The 20,020-nt window shown below is 41.5% G+C and overlaps 1 long non-coding RNA gene across 1 annotated transcript in view; it reads left to right on the forward strand.

Moving 5' to 3' along the window:
* Positions 1-7,001: 7,001 nt before the first annotated feature.
* LOC149313767 (uncharacterized) overlaps positions 7,002-20,020 on the forward strand; it is a 38,746-nt gene continuing 25,727 nt past the window's right edge. Inside the window, exon 1 of the long non-coding RNA XR_016280859.1 lies at positions 7,002-7,669. This is a non-coding gene — a long non-coding RNA (uncharacterized LOC149313767). The remainder of the gene's footprint in view (positions 7,670-20,020) is intronic.

Here is a 20,020-nt window from a genome sequence, read left to right on the forward strand (position 1 = left end):
AGGCCTATAACTATTTCTAAGAGACAGGTTTTCACCATTCTGTATTTGTGGCTGTGAAGGTCTGTAGGTTACAGATAGCTTTTACTGCCTTTTTGGATGACTGACACTGGGAAAAGAGTGGGGGAGTATATCCTTGTTGGTTGAGATGGCAGATTTTTACCATATTATAATTTTGGGCTGCCCTTCTGGGACAGGATTTGAAGGCATCGTTTTACAGTGGTCGGTTCCTTTGTGGTCAGGCAAGCCATGAAGGAGGTGCTGGGAGACTGCTGTTTGAAGTCCCTTTTGTTCTGCCCTTCTCACCAAGAAATATAGGATGGTGATGGTGATGATGATGATGATGATGGCAATGATGATGATGGCAATGATGATGACAATATCAACAACAACAAAGTTTCCTTTTGTTCGTTTTGGCTCTAGCCTGCCAGGATTATTTTAATTTTTGTTATCTTATGTGTTACTATCTCCCTTCTCAGTTTTCTGCCATCTCTAGATTTGATCAGCTTTTACATTCTCATCCTACATCCTCATCCAGACCTTTTAAAAATCTTGGTTAGTACAGAGTTTCAGACAGACGTCCGTGGTGCTCCACTTGAGACCTCCCTCCAAGTTGATGTAAAAACCTTAGTGAGCACTCCCTGTGTATAGTTGTTCAACCATCATTAGATCCACATTGTCCAAGTATAAGTTGAAAATGTGGGTTTCTACATCAAAGTGATGTAGAACAGCAGGGCTAAGTACAGGTATAGTTGAATGTGTTTATTGGTTTTCAGTAGGGTGGAGTGAAGGAATGTGGCTATATGCATATGTGATAGGATCAGAAAGTAGATTCTGGCAGATCATCAAGCACTGGCATGTTGCAGTGTCTATGGGTGTATTTATGTGTATAATTTTCCACAGATTCATTGCACTATCACTGGGTGCAGACAGTACTGACAGCTTGAAAAGGGCGGTACCCAAACTGTGTATCCTTTTGGCAAGAAATGACTTGGGTACAGTAATATATACCCTGGTAATATCCAGGCTGTTTATTTGTAGAACGTTGTATGCACTGAGCCCTTGAAGACTGTTCAGAAACTTCAGATGATTCAAGCATATATTTAAAATCTCTCATTGGCTGTCCTACCAATCTATTTACAGGTCCAGTTAGAGTTATTGGGTTGCATCATATTGTGTCCAGCCATCAGTAGGAAGGACAAATTCCACTAACAGGCCTAAAGTAGGCCCAAAATCTTCTTTAGAAAGTTGGGGGATCTCTAGACCAAGATGAGATGTAGGGGGCAAGAGAACAAAGAAAAGCCTTGATGTGTGAGCAAAAACATGATCACTTGATATTGGATAAAGCCCCTGATTTGTGGCTTTAGACTAGTGGCAGTCATGTCATTCTCCAGACAGTGTTGGGCTGTATCTCCCAATATTTTTCACTGCTGGCTTTGCTTATCCAAAGCGGCTGCCCTAAGCAGTCTATGGATGACCTATACTGTGCTATTCTGCATTACTTTGGTGTGGAAATCCACATTTCCAGGTTATTCCTGGATGAGTCACCAGGATATGCTGTCTTGACTGGCTGCTCTAAACAGTTTAAGACCAGGGTATCAAAAGAACCACTTTCTTCCACATGAAGCAGCCCACCTCCTTTAATGTCTTTCTTTGGGTACCTCCCCACCTGAGGTTTGTTGGAGGTGGGACTGTTGGAGAAAGAGCATTTTCTCTGGTGGTGCCCTTGAATTATGGGACTCCTTCCCCAGTTATGCTTGCCAGGACTTGACTGGCATTGTCTATCCTGTTATTGTGAGGTTTTAATGGCATTTAATTGCTTCAGTGATTCTGCTTTCCCCTGTAATTAAACGTATGGTTTCTCAGCAGCTTCTCTTCTTGTTATCTGAGGCTTTTAGTGTGTTTTTTTCTTTTCTTTATACATATGTAACTAATTTTAAGGCAATAAACTGTCAATAAACAGGGATACAAATCAGGAAAATAAGTAAAGGAATGAATTCTCCCTGTTCAGTGTATTCTTAGAAGTGTGGAAATCCTTTTCAGTGTAATTGTAAACATGTAGAAGGTGGTATTTATTTCAAGGCAATTACTTCAGAATAAAAGGATGTGGTCAGATATATGGCCAAAAACCATGTGCCAGGAATGGAGTTATTCATAGCCAGTAGGCAGTGAGATGTGGGAGCAAAATTGTTCTGAATGACATAAATGATTTAAATATTTATTATATTTATAGCTTGCCTTTTTGTGACATGGTACTTCTCACCCCCATTTTTATCTTCACAATAACTTTATAAGTTAGTTCATGTCTGAGAGGTAGGTACTAGCATACAGTTAGGAACTCTGTGAGTTTGATGGCTAGGTGGGGATTTCAACCAGTCTTTTCAGTCTAGCATACTAACCACTGTGTCATACATGCTGCTGTGCTTCATGTTGAGTCTTAACAGTTGCCATGCCAGGTGAGACCCAAGGCCTATTTATCATTTTGTTTTCAGCAACCACAAACCAAATGAAGGCAGTAGTCTTCACTTGAGGAACATAGCACCTGGTACATGAAGATACGCTGCTTCTGAAAATGAAGATTTAATTGCACAATCATAGGTAGTAACAATTTGTGAAAACATCTAGGGGTAGTTATGTTGGCCATATAGTAAATCCAATAACATAAAAAATCCACCAGTGATACCTTTATTGGACACCCTAAATGCACATTATGCATGTGCAGTGGAGCTCTGAAGGCTTGCAGCATGTATATTGTGCATTCTGGCTGGCCAATAAAGGTATCGGTGTTTGGTGGATTTTTGATGTTATTGGAGTGTCCATTTTAGACTTAATCTTCTATGAATTTGTTACACTGTGTATGCCTTTGTCACTTGTTGACTTATAGTGACCTCATGAATTTGATAGGGTTTATAGTTTTCTGGGCTATATGGCCTTCTATGCCACCACCCTGAAGATGCCAGCCACAGATGCAGGCAAAACATCAGGAATAAATTCTTCCAGAATGCGACCACATAGCCTGGAAAACCCACAGAAAATTATGGATGCCGGCTGTAAAAGCCTTCGGCTTCACATTCATAGGATTTTCTTAGGCAAGGAATTCTCAGAAGTGGTTTTGCCAATTCCTTCCTACAGTTCCAGGTTTCTGATTGTAGTCTTCCATCCAGGTAGATGGAAGAGCTGGTTAGAGCTGACCCTGCTCATCTTCCAAGTTCAGATGGGATCTGGTGCCCTTAGGGTATTTAGGCCTTTATGCTGCCAAGTTAAAATGAAGAAGACACAAACTCAGACTCTTTTGACTTTGTATCTCCTTGCACCATAATTCCTGATCAGCTACACCAAGTGCTATTTTTTAGCCAGGTTTTAACCTTACTTCCTCTGAAGTATACCCTACAGCACCAGGTATTAGCTGTCAGCCTCCCATTCAAGTACTAACCAGATCTGGTGCTGCTTAGCTTCCAAGTTCAGACAAGATCTGGTGTGTTTAAAGTATTCAGACCCATTTGTTAAATTCCCCCCATATGGTCTTGGGCCCTTTCACACTATACAGTTATAGCCTGATGGATGTCATGGTGATATCCTATGGAATCCTGGGACTGGCAGTTGAGCTTCTTTGGGGCCTCTGACCAAACTACAAGCCCCAGGATTCCATGGGAGGTAGTCACAGCTGGGGAACCCATGGCTTTCCAGATGTTGCTTTGCTCCAGCTTTCATTAGGCATTTGATCATAAGCTGGGTGACTCTGAGAAGGACAGGGTTACTGTACCTTTATAGCTGGCACAATGAAGCCTTCTCATGTTTGTGTGTGCCTTCAGGTTGCTTGTTGACTTGTGGCGACCCCATAAATTTCACAAGGTTTTCTTAAGCAAAAAATCCTCTGAGGTGGTTTTACCAGTTTGTTCCTCTGAAATATAACTTGCAGGACCTGGTATTTGATGGTGGTCTCCCATCCAAGTACTAACCAGGCCTGACCCTTCTTAATTTACAAGATCAGATGAGATCTGGTGCCTTCAGGCCATGATACGGCACCACTAGATATGGTCTGATCTTGAAAGCTGAGTAGAGTCACACCTGATTATTCCTTGGGAGACTTCCAGGAAATAACCAGGTACACCTTGGGCTAGATGCTAGTTGCAATCCAATACCATGAGAGTCATGGCTCTCCTCAACTATGTTGTTGTTGTTAACTGCTTTCCAGTGGACCCATGGTGACCATGAATGAGACTTCCAAGCCATCCTATCCTCAACCACCCTGCTCAGCTCCTGCAGATTCATGTGGCAATTCTGATTAAGTCCGTTCATCATGAATGTTATCTTCCCCTTTTCCTATTGCCCTCCACCTTACCAAGCATTGTTGTTGTTTGTTGTTAACTGCCCTTTAGTTGATTGCAACCCAAGACTCCTTGTCCTCCATTGCTCCGCTTAATTCCTGCAGCCCCGTACCCATGACCCCTTAATAGGGTCCATCCATCTGGCATGTGGCCTTCCTACTTCCTTCCAACCTTCCCAGCATTATTGTCTTTTCCAATGAGTTCTTCCTTCTCATGATGTGTCCAAAGTATGACAGCCCTGGTGCCGCAGTGGTTAAATGCCTTGTACTGTAGCCATTCACTCAAAACCATAAGGTTGTGAGTTCAATACCAGTGAAAGGCCTCAAGCTCAACTCAGGCTTGCATCCTTCCAAGGTCACTAAAATGAGTACCCAGATTGTTGGGGGCAATTAGCTGACACTTTGTAAACCGCTTAGGGAGTGCTTAAGTGCACAGATAAGCGGTATAGAAATGTATTTGCTATTGCTAACTTTGGCTTCCAGGGAGGTTTCTGGCTTGATCTGCTCTAGGACCCATTTGTTTGTCCTCTTGGCTGTCCATGGGATCCTCAGCACTCTTCTCCAGCACATCTCAAATGAACTGATTTCCTTCCTATCTTTTTTTTTACAAGCCAGTTGTCTAGCGGTCACATCCATACATGGCAAAAGGTATACAATGGCTTGTATGATTATAACTTTTGTGCTTAGTTGAGTATCTTTGTATTTTAGGATCTTTTCTAGTTCTTTCATAGCCACTCTCCCCATTCTTAACCTTCTTCTGATTTCCTGGCTGCAGTCCCCATCCCTATCACTGTTTGATCCCAGGTATAGAACTGTTTTACTATTTCCATTTCTTCATTGTCTAGGTTGACTTTGTGTAAATTCTCCATGGTCATTATTTTTATTTTCTTCAGCAGTAAGCTTGCCTTCCTTGATCTTTCTTAGTAGTTGTTCCAAGTCTTTCAGGTTTTCTGCTGGTATTATGGTGTTGTCTGCGTATCTTAGATTGTTGATATTCCTTCCTATTTTTACTTCTCCTTCTTCTGTGTCCAAGCCTGAGTCTTCCTTCCTGGCAAACAAACATGCCCAAGACTGCACTTTTGACCTTCTGGACCAGACAGTATCTTGGGAATGGTAACGAATTCTCTTCAGCTGATGAAGAGAGTCTGGCCCTGAAATGCGCCTATCAAGGTGAGTGAAAGAGGCACCTGGTACAGGATGACCAGGCGTCCTCCTTTTCCCGGACATGTCCGACTTTTCAAACTTCTGTCCAGGAGGGATTCCAAAATGTCCTCCATTTTGAGTGTGACTATGAAACATGAATCTAAATTACCATTTTGAGCTATTATTGGGTAACGTCCTACATTTTTCTTCCGTATCCCCCTACATTTTGCAGTGCCTTGTCCTCCTTTGCAGTCATGACATCTGATCACCTGACCCGGTGTATAAAATGTGAGACAGAGAAGCGGTGTATGTGACAACTAGGGTGGAGGTCTGTGTCCAAGATGGTGTCCTCCTTTGCCAGGACATACCCTACAATTCAACCTTCCGTCCAGGAAGAATTTTAAAAAATGTCCTCTATTTTGAGCATAGCTAAGAAGCATTAATTTACATGAGTGTTTTGAGCTTTTATTTGGTTATGTCTTTCATTTTTCTTGAATGCCCTCCAATTTGTGGTGCCTTGTCCTTCTTTGCAGTTAGGACATCTGGTCACTAGTGAATGTGTTTGTGCGTAAAATGTGAAGCACAGAAGCCAAGTGTGTGGCAACTACAGAAGAGACTTTGTGCGCAGGGTGACCAGACACCCTCCTTTTCCAGGACATATCCTTTATTCCATCCTTATGTCCAGGAGGAATTAAAAAAATGTCCACCATTTTGAGAATAACTAAGAAGCATTAATTTACATTTCTAAGACTGTAGCTTTTATTTTGTCATGGCCTCCCTTTTCTTCAACACCCTCCTTTGTGGTTACATCTGGTCACCCTGACCCTGTGTGTGTGTGTATGTGTAAAATGAGAGGCAGAGAAAAGTGTGGAGACCAGGGAAGAGGGCTATGTGTGGTTTGTGTATGTCTGGTGTGTATGTAAAATGTGAAATAAAAAGAGGCAAAAAGTGTGGCAACCAGGGAAGGGGGCTTGACTGCTATGTTTATATGTTGTGTGTGTGTGCTATGGTGTGTGTAAAAAGTGAAATAAAGGAGTGAAAAGTGTGGCAACCAGGGAGGGGGGCTGTGTCTGGTGTGTGTTATGTGTTGTGGTGTATGTGTGTAAATCTTGAACTAAAGGCGCAAAAAGTGTGGCTACCAGGGAAGGGGGCTGTGTCAGATGTGTCTGTGTGTGGTGTGTATAATAAAATGCCAAGGGGCGAAGCGTGAGGCGACCCTGGAGGAGGAGGAGGAAGGGGGGGCCTTGTGATATAAGTCACCGAAGAAGAGGCCAAAAGGGCGCGTCGTCGGCAGTGGTGGCGGCGGCCTTCCCGAGGCCTAGCGCTGGCCCTGTCTGTGAGGCGGCGGGAACAAGGAGAAGGAGGAGGAGCAGGTGCCCATGATGCCGGCTCCCTCTGCCCTGCCTCCTCCTCCTCCTCCTCCTCCGCCACCAGAGATGAGCAGCAGCGTCGTCGCCGTCCTCCTCCTCCTCCTCCTCCTGTGCCTCCGCCCAGCCGGCGGCCTAGTCTCTGCGCATGACCCCTCGGAGCAGCCGGGGAGGAGAAGGTTAGGCTGAGGCAGAGGAGGAGGAGGAGGAGAGAGAGGGGAGGCTTCCCTCCATCGCCGCCGTCGACGCAGTGCGGAGGTGTGGGCAGGTTGCTCCGGCGAAGGAGAGGCGGAGCGGGGCACACAGGGGCCCTAATTAGCCCCATTAGCCCCAGCAGCAGCAGCAGCATCACTCCCCTCCCTTCCGCTCCCCTCCCCGGCGATGACCGTGGCGGAGGAGGCAGCGCTGCCACCAGCCCCCGTCCCCTGCCTTCTCCTTCCCCAGCTGCTGCCGCCCCTTCTTCCTCCGCCCTCCCTTTGCTGCTGCCGCTGCCGCTGCCGCCGCCTCCGGCGCTGCTTGTGCTGCTGCCCCCGGCGGGGCTCCAGGAAAGTAGCTTGATGAGTGTCCAAAGTAGCCGTGGAAGTTTGGAGGAAGAGGAGGAGGAGGAGGAGGGGCCGCCATCTTGGTCCCGGCTCTCCACGTCCCCAGCCACCCACGGCAGCGGCAGCGGCAGCGGCGGCAGCGGCAGCAGCCTCCTCTCCCCCGCGGCGGCTCCGGCTGCAAGGCGCCTGCTCCTCTGCAACTGTGGCGGCGTTGGAGGAGGCGGCGGCGGCGGCGGCAGTGGCAGTGGCCTCCCTGCTCCATAGGCACACGCCGCCCGAGGAGGAGCAGGAAGGTAAATGGCCAGGGCTAAGAGGAGCAGGAGCAGGGGATGGTGCCCGGCTGGGGCTCCTGGGGATCTCTCTGGAGAGAAAATGGCCCCCCGGGGAAGCAAGGGAGGGAGGAAGGAGGGGCACGGCTGGGTCATTCGCCTCTCTGCCACCGCCTCAGGCCAGGCTTCTTCCTCTTCCCTTCCTGGCCGACATGGCTCCTTCCTCCTCCTCTCCTCCTCCTCCTCCTCCTCCCTCCTTCTCTCTCGTCTAGACGCCCCCCTGCTCCACTCCCCCAATCCCCGACCTCCACTTCCACACCGGCCCAGCCCTAATCAAGCCATTGATTCCAGGGATTGTCCTCCTCTCCCAACCCTCCAAATAGAGAGATATATTATACACACACACAGCATCCCTAGCTCTCTTTTCCTTCCTTCCCCCCCCTCCAAACTTAGAAATAGGCATCCTTCCTCCATTCTCCCCCCCTCCCCAAAAAAACCCCCTTAATTCTTCTCTCACTTTCAGGGTGCTGTGCCTTTAATGGCTGCTTGGCAAAAATAATTTTAAAAATGGTGTAAAAGGTCTGGTTAAACCCCAGGTCCTTCTGCTGCCCTTTGTTTTTTAAATTCTTTCTTTCTTTCTTTCTTGCAAAGGTGTTTATATATATATATATATATATACAGACACACACACATACACACACACAGAGAGTGTAGTTTTCTCTCTCTCTCCCCCCCTCCACCTTATTGCTGATTCTTTCCTTCATGCTGTAAAGTGTGTGTGGGTTTTCTTTCTCATTTTCTTAATGCAAAGGTGTTCACACACACACACACGCACACGCACACACACTTTTTCTTTTTAATACAAAGGGTTTCTAAAATTTATAGATATAGTTTTCTTTCCCCACCTTATTGCTTATTCTTGCCTTCATATTGTAAAGTGTGTGCGTCTTTCTTATATTATTAATGCAATGGTGTATATATGTATGTATACATATATACATGTGTGTGTGCATTTTATATAAATATATATATAGTTTTCTTTCCCCCCCTATTGCTTATTCTTTCCTTCATGTTACAAAGTGTGTGTGTGCTTTCTTTCTTATTTTATTGATGTAAAGATGTATAGATAGTTTTCTTTACCCCCTTATTGCTCATCCTTTCCTTCATATTGGAAAGTGTATAGGGTTTTTTGGGGAGGGGGGAAGAAGAAGTGGGTCTTTTTTCATGCCTTCAGCCTTTTCCATAGCTGGTGATGGTGATGATGATGATGATGAAGAATGTGGCTGTTGCTTAAATGGGAAAAAAAGAAAAGAGAAAGAAGGTTGAGTCGTTTTTTGGCATCATGGAGGTGACGAATGGTGGAGAAGAGACAAAGATCGAGGCACTTTATTGATAGAGAGGGGAAGGCACTTTCTTCAGCCATTGGTTTCCGACAAAAGTGACGAAGAGACATTAAAAAGCCATGGCAGAATGACTGCAACTTTCTCCTTTCCCTCCTCCATCACATCTTGGATGATTCCTCCCCACTGCTGCCGCCACCTCTTCCCTCCCATTTCTCCTTCCTCCACCCCTCGACAGTGAGAGAGCAGGGTGTTGTGGGTGTTTGCAGTGAATATCTGTGTGAAGGTTATGTGCAAACAAGTCTTTTTTATTGTTTGCCCATTCCAACCCCCCCCTCCCACTTCCCGGGTGTTCCTTGCATTAAACCGTATTGCCACAAGATGTAGCAATTATACTGCTTATGAAATGATTAATGCTTCTTTATTTTACTCAAAATGATGTTGAGAAGGGAACTTTCATACAATAAGCTATGGTATTCTGGAGGAATGAATATTATTGCGTATTCATGATTTTTGGAACGTGGACGCTCCCGATCATGCTATGGTATATTCCCTGGCTCTTGCCTTTTGTTTGCATTTGCGTATCTGCGAGTATGCGGTCCCTAAGAACTAAAACTTTCAGCCTTATTATGAATGCTACAGTTTTCTTGAAATTAGATATTTAAATTTAAGAGGCTTTTGGACCGTTCTGAAGCAAACCTTTTTGGGTTTTAATAATGAAGGCCATCAAGAGTTGATTAGAAGTGTTAGGAATCCTGGAAATTTACAATGGCACAGTGTGTCCTCTTTTCTCCATTCCAGTAGTCAGACTTGCATCACTCCTTGTCACTTTTGCACACGTTCCTAGATAGGAAGCTGACAATAGCAAGCTCAGATTGGCTTGAAAGCGCTCTAGAAAATACCTGAAATGGTTGGATTTATGGCATATGTTTAAAATGTGGCAGGCATTTTGTTTTTGGCTGTTTCTTTGGGAGAACTGAGCTGGGAAGCGAAAACAAGGTTGCATATGTTAGTTTGAACTAAGTTCAATGAGCTACTTCTCTGTCAGCTAGATAATTACTTAATATCAGTGTGTACTATACCCATAATCTTTAACACGTCAGTCATTATTTTTAGACAACAGTATAGAAAACTTACTTTTAGGTGAACGTTGTTCAACATTTATAAATAGAAAAAAATATTTTTCTGTGACATTTTCTCTTGGTAGTATATAAGATACGTATGCTCTTAAACGATGATCTGTTCTACTCGATAATTATCTACTATGCTGAGGTGTCAAATCTTTGATTTTGTTAATTCATCTTGCAAGGCCATAGTATAATGCAAATTGCTTTAGTACTTTTGTAGAAAACAATATTAAATCTCAATATTTTCTGTCATGGAGCTAGAAGCACTACTTTAGTAATATGAAGAGAACATGCATGTCACATGAAAAGTTTAGGACCAAGCCCTCTCAACTCATTATAAAACTGTTTGCTTTTATGATCACATTTCAATTGTAAACTCTGAGAAGAGAGAATGTATCACTGTGCAGCTTTTAGAGCTTGAAATACAATTGTAAGTCAGTATAGTTCCTACTAATGGTAAACTAAGCATGAGCAATGAGCCTCCCCAACTTTGTTTTCACTCTTAGGAAAGCTGGAAAAATATAGTTATGGCAGCAAATGTGACGTATTGTCAGAGAGTGAAGCTCAGAATTATAATAGCTGTGTGCAGACTGTTGTTTTCTAAACTAAAGTTGTCATTTGACAAGACTTTTTTAATTTAGAGCATTTTTATTTCTTTGAGTGTACTTATCAGACTACTAGATTTTCCCTATAAGGGTCTTGATATGTTTCTCATCAGAATAATATGTAAAGTTAAAGACTTGTAATTGAAATTGAAGCCTTCAAATGTTCATAATAGCCTGTCTGTGAATGATGTGACCATTGCAGAGTATGAGAAAACGTAGACACACAAGATGGAGTTAATTATTGTGTAATCACAAGGGAGGCAGAACAGCAAAGTGCAGTCGCTAGCAGCTACTGTTTGAATTGACTAAAATTCAAAGTCCATTTGGTCTACTGTAATGTGCTGTACATGGGGCTGTCCAAAAATTATTTGGAAACTTTAGCTGCTCCAGAACCAAGGCCAGTCTGTGAATCACTTGTTGTGGACCGCTTCACTGTCTGTTATTTTGTTTCTGAGCATAATTCAGAATTTTGGCTATGACTGATAAAATCTCATATTGTACATCTTGGGACCAGGCTATTTGAAAAACTGTATGTTCTCTTATGTCCTGGATGTTAAGAGCTTTGAATGAATCTCTTCTCTTGTTCTTGAAGGAACCTTTTGTAGGAACATGAGATGGCTTTCTTGCAAAGGAAAGCACTGGACCTTTTCCCTGTTAACCTTGTTGCTAAGGAGGGCTTTCGTTGTGTCGTGGTTTCCTTCTTTAGATTCTTTTTAACCGTGTTTTTAATTTGTTTTAAACTTAACATTTGTTTTTATTTTATTTTACTATTGTCATCTACCCTGACTTGCCATTTTTAGCAAAAAGGTGTAGGGTGTGAATTTAAATAAATAAAATAAACTCTGCATGTTGTTTAATAGACACTTCATAAGAGTGAAGTTGGTTTGTACCTCCAAGTTATTTTTGACTTATGATGACCCTAAGGTGAACCTATCATAGGGTTTTCTTGACAAGTACTTCAGAGGGGGTTTGCTATCGCCATCCTCTGAGGCTGAGAGAGTGTGACTTGCCCAAGGTCATCAATTTATGCCCATGCGGGGAATTAAACCCTGATCTCCAGAGTCATAGACCAACACTCAAATCACTAACCATGTGGCTCATCTTACATATCCAGTACTTACTCCAAATTAATTCCTATTACTTTCAGTACTGTTGTTTAATCTAACTCAGTCAAAGCTGAAATTTAATGAGCCTTTACCTGAGAGTATCAGCAGGTATCCTATTTGCAAAATGGTATTAATAGTTTCCTCTTTGTTGTCACTTAAGTAACATCATAGTACACTCATCCTTCCCCATTTGCGGCTTTGACTTTTGTGAATTTGATTATTAATATTTTCTCTCTAGGAATAACTCCAGCCTCCAGCACAACTCCATGATCAGCTTTAGCCAAATGTCATACTGAAGGACCTAGAGACTTCTAGAGAGAACACTCCACTAGCATTTGTAGCTTCTCCAGCGCATTGTAAATGTCTGGCAGATCTTGACCATGAAACTGCCCTGGAAGACCTAGAGATTCCTAGGGAAGTGTTCTCTCAGGTAAAAACATAGTGTTTTTGTTATTTGCGGTTTTCCCACATTCACGGGGGTCCTGTGCCCCTAACCCCAGCGAATGTGGAGGGATGAGTGTACATCCTTTATCAAGTGAAGGCATCTCTTGTTTGTCAATTTACTTTTTCATGGAAACAGATCTGCAAACTAACTATCTTGCTTGCTAGAAATGTGTTTTATTGTGATGTATTGTTTTAATATGGAGGGACTTGATCAGGCTTATTATTATCTGGTATTTTTTGGTGAAATGTGACTGAGAATTTCAACACTATATGGAAAAGATTATTTTTATTTATATATAATAATATTAATGTTTATGTTTAAATTATGACAGAGTAAGTTATTGCATTAACGGTAGTCAGATTTTTTTGAAAAAGTTTTTATTTTGTTCAGGATATTTTATAATGTAGTACCAAATACCATACTGTATTACTGTTTTCCTGAAAACCTATACCAGTGCTCAAAAACAGCTGGCATCTAAATCTTAAAGTTCTCTGAATCCTTTCAAGAAAGTCATTAGTCCTAGGCATAGCTAACAGGGGAAGATAAAATATCACCAGTTGTCTAGAAGACATTTTTCCTGTGTACCAAAGTGGGCAAGTGATGCCCTTCAGAGATAGTTAGAGTGCAGCATCCATCCCAGCATAATCAATGATGAGAGATGATTGGACTTTCAATCCAGTAACTCCTGGGAGTCCAGAAATTGCTCAGTCTGGCTCTAGCACTATTTGTCCCCTGCCTTTCTGTCTACCAATTGTAGTTCCATTGTAGGCCCTCTTAGAATTGAATTGTGTTTCATGTTGAGACAAGAATAAAAATATTTGTAAGTACAGCAACTTAATTTATTGCAGAACTGCTGTTGAACAGCATACTTTTCGAAACAATATGGGAGAATTTTTAATTGATAGAGATTCTTGGTTCTTCAACAAGAGGGAAATATAAATATAGGATCTTCTTGCATAGCTATTCCAAAATACTTTATTACATCAGTCATTGATGTTAAATGAACTTTATAGTATGTGAATACAAATGGATAATTAAAAACACAGGGATTAATTTGTTGATTGTGATACCTTTAGACTAAAGAAATAACGTAAGTTATGGAAAAGTATTTTTAGATGTTCACTAGGTGTTTTGTTGTTCATTAGATGTCTCCAAAATGTAACCCTGCATCATACTTTTTTAAAAAAGGTAAAATGAGGTGAAATTTACCTCTAACTGGTGCTTGAGTTCGCAGGGGAAGGCCAAGCAATTTAATTCAAATTAGATTGAAAGTATCTACTTTCTGCATGTATGGTGCTTGAGAGAATGTGGGTTTTCCATTTTAATTGAATATTCAAGGAACTATCTGATTGATACAAATGCAGTGGTCTCCTGCACAAGTACCCTTTCTGTAATTTTGTGTTGCAAACTGCTGTCTTATCTGTTAATGAGAAGAATTGATAAACTTGAAGAGGCAATATTATTGTTGCTTTACTGATGATTATGTTTACCAGGGAGTGTGACATTTTCAGTTCCCCAAATCAAGACTATCGTAGCTTCTCCTACTCATCTGCACATAATGAGTACCATGTACTTTTCACTGATAATTTATATGTGATAACCTCCCTAAGGTTCATCATTGTTAGTATGGCCTGAGAACTGTGTATGTGTGTTGTGTGCCTTCAAGTCATTTCTGATTTGTGGCAACCCTATCATCGGGTTTTCTTGGCAAGATCTGTTCAGAGGAGGTTTGCCATTGCCGTCCCCTGAGGCTGAGAGCATGTGACTTGCCCAAGGTCACCCAGGTTTCATGACTCAGCTGGCAATTGAACCCTGGTCTCCAGAGTCGTAGTCCAACACTTAAACCACTATGCCACGCTGGCTCTACCAGCATGTGAACTGCATTTTTGAAAAAGAAATAGCCTCTCAAGCCTTCTCAAGAATACTATTTCATGCTTGTAAAAAATACCTTCAGTAATTCCAAAGTAAAATATTTTCATCTGTAAATTTAAACTGAAGTTATATAAAAGTAGTTAATTGCCAAATTATTTACTTGTTGGGATATTATATACAGTAGTCTGCCCTTATCCACAGTTTGCTTTCTATGGTTTCTGTGACCCACAGTGAGCCACAGTCTGAAAATATTACTTATGTGCAGTTTTGCTTTCCACAGTTTCCGTTACCCACTGTCAATCAGGGTCTGAAAACTAATGATATAGGGTTTGGTTCTGTTCGTTTCAGTCGTCTGCTGGGAGTCTTGAAACATATCCCCCACACATAAGGGAGGACTACTATGATTGCTCTGATGGTGTTACTGCCATTCATCTACTCCAATACTAGCCTGTTAAGCCTGTGTATCATATGCATACAGTGAAAAATGAAGGTGGGTCCAATACAGATGCCATGGCCAATCCTTTGTTTGACTTCATGAATGTATGTTGGGCTCTCACACTTCCTCACTCCTTTGTGTGCAAAAATTCCCCCCTAAGTTTCCTGGATGTTATTTATTTATTCAACAAAAGATCTCTGAGCTGCCCATTAAGTCACACTGCCCTCACAAGGTAGTGTATAATACTTTGTAACAAAAAGTACTGTATAAAACCATCACATTAAAACTACATTGTACAGTACTGCTTAAAAAATATTACTAGCAATTAACCCACCACAGCACAATTACAGTGGGGATTTAAATAAAAATGGCTTGAGTTATTTTTAAAACCTGCAGTGATGTGGGTTTTCCAGAAAAAGTAGAACCAGCAAATGTTTTCATTTTATGTAGAAAATATTTTATTATAATCTCTGTAATAATGTACAGCTGATAGCATATATTTCCCTTAGATTTAACCCAAAATGACTAAGAGAATGAACAAGATTTTTTAGCATACATACCTAAAGAGAGCTGTACCTGATATGTCTTTTTTTTGCGGAGGTAAAACTGTAGTAACTTCAGCTTCACTTATTCACTCTCTGCACTACCTATCAGTTCCATTTCAAGTTAAGAAAATAACTGACAGAATAACCTAAAGAAGTTCATATCCTATATTTGACTCCCCTCACTCTGAGTGATGGATCTGCATGTATTTCTTGTGGGATGAATTTTCATGAACATGGATCAACCATTAAAAATTGCTTTGTCTCTAGTGCCTATCAATCTGATGTTTTTTATGAGACATATCAGGGCCTAAGAGGCTGATATGCAAGTCAATGCAAGTTCATATGAGTGTGGGCAGTCCTTTGGATATCATAGTCTCAGACCTTTTAATGCTTTAACACTATGTCCCCCAAACTTTAGTCTTCCAGATGTTTTGGGCATCATCTCCCAGAATTCCTGACTTCTGGCCAAGCTGACGGGCTTCTGGGAGTTAAAGTCCAGAATACCAGGAGGACCCAATTTTGGGAACCACTGCTTTAAAATGTCATAACTAGCAATTTAAATTGGATCCAGAAACCATCAGGCAGTTGATAAAGCCGATAAGGATGTGGTGTTAGGTGTTCCCATTGCTAGAAGAATACTTCCTGTTGCCTTCTGTACTAATTCAGATTTCCAGATGGTTGTTAATAGCAGCGCCATGTAGAACAAATAACTCAGCCTAGATTTAACCAGACCATGCATTCCAAGGCATGGTCCTCTTTCTTTAGATAGGGCCACAGCTGGCAAACCAAACAAAACTAGTTTTTAAAAAGCTCAAAACGTCAACCATCATCATGTGTGCCTCCAGTGGGAATTTCAGTCTCAGAAGTATTCTAAACTGCATATTTAACTCCTCAAGGGGAGTGCCATCCCATCCAAGAACCCTATCCCCACCCTTTCTTCCAGATCAGTACATTTTGCAGTCTACATGGCTTCCATGTTGTCAGGATGGAACTATCACAAGGTCTGTAATTCAGACTTTTCACTGCATCTCTTATGATTAGATGATGGAAGAGAGAGGTAGAGTTGCAGCCTACAGTTTAAGATGCCTTTAATTGGAAAGGGCATGGGTCTCAAGATAGAATCTCATAAGACTTCAAAGATTATTGACTCCAGGAGGTAGACTAGAAATTCCCTAGCATCACTTTCTGCATATCTTCTCCCAGAAAGGACTGGAGTCACTGTAACATTGTGTCTGCAAGCTCTGTCTCAAAGCAGCTATTTAGAAGGGATACCATTGTCAGTGTTGTTGTTGAAAGCTACTTAGAAGTCCAGTAGAAACAATAGCATTGCACTGTCCTGAGATGATACATCTACCATGGTCACATCATCAAATACAACCCAAAAGTAATATAATTAGTGTCCTCTTAGATGGCCTATAGCTGACATAGTACCACTTGCTTTATGAGCTTGCTTAAGAATGGTGAATTACACCTTGGTAATAATTTTCAAAAGCCAAGGTCTAAACAAGGCTTAAACAATTTTCAGTACTACTTATTGCAGAGTGGCAGACCTACACCATTTCTTATGATCTCTGAGATTCATGTAATAAACCTGGGCTTGGTAACTTTCACTAGCCAGGAAACACAAATCTACACTATAGTTTGTGGTTATCATAACTTGTCCACTGTAAGTAGAATAGGAAGTCACATTTTTATTAGGTCACCAATAATGTGTTAGAGACAAACTATGTGGTTCTCTGATTTAGATAGCCACTACAAAACTGGTGTTTCTGTGACACAGGAGGTCTAGGAAGAGATTGGAGTTCCAGGAACCCAAAGCTTGTTCCCTTTTGCTAAACAAGGGTTCCTGTCTCAGCCCAGGATTTCCTCTGCCCCATCCCGGATTCGCCCCTTTTCACTTGCTGCCCCTCACTCCTGGAACCTTCTTCCCCCACAAGCAAGAGCCATCACTTCTTTAATCAGCTTCAAAACGGAGTGGAAAACCATCCTGTTCAGAGAAGCCTTCCCAGGCATTGCATAATTGTCGCTTACTATCTGATGTTCTTTTGTTGCCTGTTTATCGATCCATTTCCTGTATTGCTATGTATTGTATATGTATTATCCTACTTGAGAGTATGTATTTTCCCTGGAAAATGATTAACCTTCCATTTTGAAGCCAAGCCCTCCCTCCTGTCCATCTGCCTTGGTCCAGGCCTTGGAGGTAGAGAGGAACTGCTGGACCTCTTACCCTTTCCCTCCACCACTCCCTTCTCCTTCTGTGTCATGTCTTTTTAGATTGTAAGCCCGAGGACAGGGAACTGTCTAACTAAAAAGATTGCATGTACAGCTCTGTGTAAATTTACAGCGCTTCATAAATAAAGGTTAATAATAATAATAAATAATAACAATGGCTCAGTCTGAATTGAGCCAGAAGTATGGTAGTGTTTCAGAAGGATGGAATTCCTATTTTTTCATGTTGTATTTAGACTTTTGGTTGCTGTACTTTCTGACTATATACCATTCCTTAGCATTACCCATAGCTTTATGTTACAACAGTCCATATTAGCTTGCTTTCTGTCTGTTAGTATGTGCTTAACTATTTCTGTAACAATGTTTATAGAATCCCAGGTTATTTGATAAACCTGCTTGGAAATAATGACCTGAGGGGGGTTGCTTTAAATCAGGAGTAGGCAAAGTGCTGGCTACAGGCTGCATGCAGCCCTTGCGACCCTCCAGAAGACCTCTGCAGCCCTACCATTTAAAAAAAACCCTGTAATTTTCATTCATTTTGTTGTACAGTATCCAAATGGGTCAAGACTGCATAACAATTCAGTCTTTGTCTTCCCCTAACCCTGCAGAGCCCCCCCAAACCCCCCCAAAAAAGAAAATAATAATTAGCCAAAATGGTGACTAAAAGTGACATCATGTCACTTTGAACACACTGAAGTGGTTGCAGCCCACCAGACAGGCTCTGGGGGGGGGGGTAGGTAAAATGGGCCCTACCCACTGTGTAGTTTCCCACTCCTGCTTTAAATCATTGATTCTAAGGGGCTAAGCAGACCACCCCAATAGAGCGTCTTGCCGCCATGCTTTTCAACACTGGATCAGGCCCACTTGCACACCGTGGCCTCGATCTAGTGCTTTGTTGACCCAAGAAGGGCTGGCAAAATGCCTCTCCTTTTTAGAACTGCAAAAAGCCGCCCTTGCTACCGCAGTGATGGCTTTTCAGGGTTTCTTTGGTGCAGCACATCTAAATGCTACGTCAAACAAATGGTGTGATGCCGCCCACTGTCTGGCCCTGATGCTTGAGTTTATTGCTGGTCTGTCTAGCCCCTAAGTCACCAAAAGAAACCCCCAGTTAAATCTTTGACTTAAATGTAATTGTTAGACCCAGGTAAAGAGGATCCATTGAACCAATAGCATTTACATTTGTGTTGACATAATCAAGTTTCCATTGACTGAGTGGATCTATTCTAGTTGGGCTTAATAGCTAGATTTGTGTTCATGTACTTTTAACATTGTGTGCTGGCATTTCCTAAATTAATAAATTAATTAAAACCCCATTTTTAAATTACACAAATTGTACTCTGAGTGTATGATAGCTATAAAGATTCTGAGACAATTTAAATAGTCAAATACTGTTTGATCATTTCCTTTGCCTGTTTTTCTTTTTGTTTGTTAAATTGATGTTATGCTGGTAGTCCTATTTTAGAAGATTTCAGATGCATTTTTAGATTAATTTCGGCATGAATTTTTCAAATTACAGGCCATTGTTTTTTCACACTCTCCAAATAATGAGTAACCTGATGTTTCTGACCACTCTTACTCTTAACAAGTAACAACAGTATTTGAACACGGTAATGAATAATGGGGAAAACTTTCAAAAAGTAAATTTCCAAGCTCTACATGTTACAGTGTGTGATTCTATGCACACAGGTATGCTGACTTTTAAGAGGTGGAAAAAAACTTTTGAGAGATAGTTTAAGAATATTGAACTACACTGTATTTAAAAAAAAATTACAGTTTTCCTAAGTCATGCCTGTTATTTTGTTCTAAAGTTCTAGGAACTTATTTACACTAAGGATATACAATGGACTCTCTTTGGTCCTGGTATGATCTGTCCGAACAATGTATGGCTACATCAGTATGGCTGTTTTAAGCTATTAATCCGATTTAGGAGAAGCTGCAGTTTACTCCATTCCAATTTGGGGAATAATGTTCCAGACAAGCACTGGATTAAGTGACCAGTGTAGATGCACCCTAGGTCTCTATTTCAGAGAGATGGGAGAGGGAGCAACATGACAGGATTCAGTTGAGAATATTCAGTTGTCTTCATTATTTGCCAGACACCACACTCCATTTGATGATGTAGAGTGTTAAAGCAAGCTGTGAACAGTGAAGTGGTCTGTGTTCATTTCATTGTGTTCAGGACCTATTCACTACCCTTCAGTCGTATCTTCCTCATTATGGTAACATAGGACCAAACACCCATCTATGCTGCTTTGAGAGTCTTTGAGGAAAGAGCATAATTAAAAAACAAACAGTGATGTAGCTATGTTTTTTCTAGCTAAACTTACTAATATTGCTTGATTGATCTATAGGCTGGTGTTTGCCACTGTAAACTGAACTTTGTGATCTTGGATGACAAGTCATTTCTTCCTTTGTTTCCATTTCTCCTTTCTTGGTGAGACAGGAAAAAGTTTTTGAACTTCATGTGTTTGGTTTTTTAATTAGTCTATAGTGGGCCTGTTCCTTTATCAGCCCATAACAGTTTATCAGACTGTTACAGGCTGATAAAGGATTCTTTATGCAAAATAAATATCATTGTGTAGATATTTCTAAGGGTGCATGAAATAAACCTGAACTACCTCGACATAAACTAAAGAGGATTTTGTTGATAGACTATGCTCATAATTACAA

The sequence above is a fragment of the Sceloporus occidentalis genome, unplaced genomic scaffold, assembly GCF_023333645.1.
Source record: "Sceloporus occidentalis isolate IW3139 unplaced genomic scaffold, rSceOcc1.0.p SCAF_4, whole genome shotgun sequence".
Taxonomy (NCBI): domain Eukaryota; kingdom Metazoa; phylum Chordata; class Lepidosauria; order Squamata; family Phrynosomatidae; genus Sceloporus; species Sceloporus occidentalis.